Below are 4132 nucleotides of genomic sequence, written 5' to 3' on the forward strand. Positions count from 1 at the left end.
ATTGTGGAACTAGTTATACATGTTTGCTTCTTGGAAGCCCATGAGATGGCACCTCCCCCAAGCAAGAACACCCATCCACTTGTAGAGGATGAATCTTCAACATTATTTATCCAACTAGCATCCGAATAACCCTCTAACACCGAAGGAAATCCCATATATGACAATCCATAATTCATAGTACCCTTCAAGTACTTGAATACCCTAGTTATCGCATGCCAATGATGTCTACTAGGATTACTAGTAAATCTGCTCAACTTTCCAACCGCATAAGCAATATCCAGTCTAGTGCTAATCATAGCATACATCAAAGAGCCTATAGCTCTTGAGTATTCGAGTTGATCCACAGGTTTACCTGTATTTGGCATAAGCTTTTCTCCCGGATCCATGGGAGTACTTACTGGAGAACAATTTTCATAATTGAACTTCTTGATTATTTTCTCAATGTAATGATATTGCGTAATTACAATCCCCTTATTCTCCCGTTTAATCTTAATACCAAGAATACCGTCTGCTTCTCCCATATCCTTCATGGAGAACTTTGATGACAAGAAATTCTTTGTTTTATCAACTTGATTTTGGTCGGTGCCAAAGATCAACATGTCATCAACACATAGACAAATGAAAACTCCTTTACCGGATGTATCAAATTTACTATATACACATTTGTCAGCTTGGTTTAGAATGAAACCATTAGACAAAACAACCTCATCAAACTTTTGATGCCACTGCTTCGGAGCTTGTTTCAGCCCATACAACGACTTAACTAGCTTACACACTTTGTGCTCATTACCAGGCATTAAAAATCCTTCAGGTTGCTTCATATACACTTCTTCTTCTAAATCACCATTCAGAAATGCTGTTTTAACATCCATTTGATGAATCACTAGATTATGAATAGCCGCCAAGGCAATCAAGAATCTAATAGTAGTGATACGGGAAACTGGAGCATAGGTATCGAAATAATCAATCCCTTCTTTTTGTCTGAAGCCTTGGATAACTAATCTAGCTTTAAACATGTCAATTGTACCATTGACTTTCATCTTCCTTTTGAAGATCCATTTGCAACCCAATGGTTTGCAGCCTGGTGGTAAATCAGATAATACCCAAGTATTATTTTCCATGATAGAACCAATATCTTCATCAATTGCTTCTTTCCAAAAGACAGAATCCCGAGATTTCACAGCTTCATCATACGTTCTTGGATCCTCCTCTATACTATAACAATAATAGTATTGAGTCTCAATCTGATACTTTGATCCCTCAACTAAATATAGTTGAAAATCAGATCCATAAGATCTAGATTTTCTAGCTCTTTTGCTTCTACGGGGTTCAAGTGTCTCACTTGGTACATCATTTGAATGATCATCCCTTAGAGATTCATCTGAGTTAGGTATAGATATCTTTGGTCTAGGTATAGAAAAGAACAATTCTCATCAAATATGGCATCTCTTGATTCTATAACCGTGTTAATAGAAATCGAGTCATTAGGTTCTATAACATAAAACCTATAAGCCTTGGAGTGTTCAGCATATCCAACAAAGATGCAACCTACACCCTTTTCGCCCAAAGTTTTCCTTTTTGAGTCCGGGAGTCTAACCACGGCCCTACAACCCCAAACACGTAGAAATGTTAAGTTGGGTCTTTTCTTATACCAAAGTTCATATGGGGTAGTCTTGTTCCTTTTATTAGGAACCCTATTTAACAAATAACAAGCCGTTAACATAGCTTCTTCCCAAAACCATTCACTCAAACCAGAGTAAGATAACATGGCATTTACCATTTCTTTAAGAACTCTATTTTTCCTTTCATCCACACCATTTTGTTGAGGTGTATAAGGTGCCGTAGTCTCATGAATGATTCCTACGGATTGGAAAAATACAGGATCATAATATTCACCACCTCTATCGGTACGTAATGTTTTAATCAGCACATTCCGTTGCACTTCAACTTCAGTTTTATAATTTTTGAATTTATCTAAGGCTTCGTCCTTAGCGTGCAACAAATAAACATAGCAGAATCTAGATGCATCATCTATGAAAGTGAAAAAATATTTTTTATTCCCTAATGATGGAGTAGCATGCAAATCACATAAATCACTATGTATTAATTCAAGAATGACAGATTTCCTTGTTATACTTTTAAAAGGTTGCCTATTGATCTTTGTTAACATGCAAGTTTTACACTTTTCGTTATTTTCATCAAAAACAGGAATTGAATCGTTTTTATACATTTCATGCATTCTTTTATAATGTACATGTCCTAGACGAGCATGCCATAACGAAAAATTGATAACATTCGAGGAAGACATAAATATAGAACCAGAATCTTTAGGAACTCCATTCAAATTCATCATAAACATTCCATTATTATAATATCCAAATCCTACAAACACACCAGACTTCGATAAAACATATTTATCGGATTCACACACTTGCTTGTATCCAAGCTTATTCAATACAGGACCAGAAATTAAATTCTTACGTAACTTAGGAACATACAGTACATTAAACAAAGTAATAGTCTTTCTAGAACTGAATTCTAGCACCACGTTTCCTTTGCCTTCAACGGGAGCGAAGTGATCATCTCCCATGTATAGAACAGAACCATCTTCCACAGGAACAAAAGTCTTGAACCAGAAACGATCCTTGCAAACATGTGTTGTGGCGCCAGAATCAATCCACCACGCGATAGCATCATCCTGCACATAAAATGCCTCAGAAGTTAGTGAAACCGAATGTTTAATCAAACTATTCAAATCACAAATTGATTTCTGACCTTGGTTTTCGGATTGGTCCTTAGACCCCTTTCCTGAACCACTTGCATTCGCGTTGTCGTGCTTTTTACCGAAACGACAATCCTTCTTTAAGTGGCCTGTTCTGCCACACTTCCAGCATTCTAGTTTCGGTTTCTTGTTAACACCGAAATTGCCCTTTTTGTTATTGAAAGCACGTTTCTTTCCTTTGTTTTTGTTGTTATCGTTCTTACCACCCTCTTCGATCATATTAACCGAGGGTCCAGCAATTTCTTTGCCTTTTCCTTTGTTATCCTCATGCGCTCGTAGAGATTCCTTTATGCGCAAGTGACTTCCAAGTTGGATCAAAGACAGTTCGTCTTTTCCATGTTTCAAATTGTGTTTGAAATCCTTCCATGAAGGAGGCAACTTGTCTATGATGCTTGAGACAGATATTGTTTCATCCATCTTCAATCCATGTTGTGTGAACTGTCCAAGGATTCGGAGGAGTTCATTGAATTGTTCCATGACAGACCTCGATTCAACCATTTTGTAATTGTTGAAATCGGTCACCAGGAACTTTTTACTGGATGAGTCCTCTGCCATGTACTTGGCTTCGAGACAATCCCACAATTCCTTTGCAGATTCCATATTTTGGTAAATATCAAATAAGGGATCAGATCCATACCGTTAAGAATGTGCCCTCTGCATATGTAGTCGTCGTTCTCCCACTTTGATCGGCGTCTCAGATTTTCAACCGTGTCATCTTCCTCAAGATCTGAAATTGGTGTAGACAGGACGTGCACCACCTTCAACGTTGTCAACATAAAATGCATCTTCTTCTGCCAACGCCTGAAGTCTTGTCCTTGAAACTTGTCCAATTTTCCGAAACTTTTAGTCATCTCCTTGACGGTGCTTCCTCCTCCAGCCATGATTATCAGAAAAGACTACTTTGTTCGTTTGTTAGAAATTGGTATGATAATCCTGGATATCTTCAAGAGTCGTGTTCGTTCACTTTCCGAACAAAGTATTTCGACCCTATTCTTGTCTGGGTTCACGAAATCTTTGCGGGGATAATTCTCGAAGAACAATCTGTTTTTGACAATAGAGAACAGATCAGAATGTAGAGGAAGTACATTGATGATACTAAAATCACCAGCACATTAAACCATTGAAGATGTAAAAATTGCATCCAATATACATTATAAATGCCAAGAGTGCAACCTTTGTTGGTGATCCCATTATGATAATTAGCTCACATTTAATTTTGAGAACTTCACCTCTAGTGTGGTGAATAAGTGATTCAAACAGATCGTAAGAAAAAGCATAAAGAATGACATAGTCATGTAGCTCTTTGATCTTCCCACATGTGTAAGTCCTTGCAACATGTGCCTTATCCTG

The sequence above is a fragment of the Vicia villosa genome, linkage group LG2 (genome assembly GCF_029867415.1).
Source record: "Vicia villosa cultivar HV-30 ecotype Madison, WI linkage group LG2, Vvil1.0, whole genome shotgun sequence".
NCBI classification, from domain to species: Eukaryota; Viridiplantae; Streptophyta; class Magnoliopsida; order Fabales; family Fabaceae; genus Vicia; species Vicia villosa.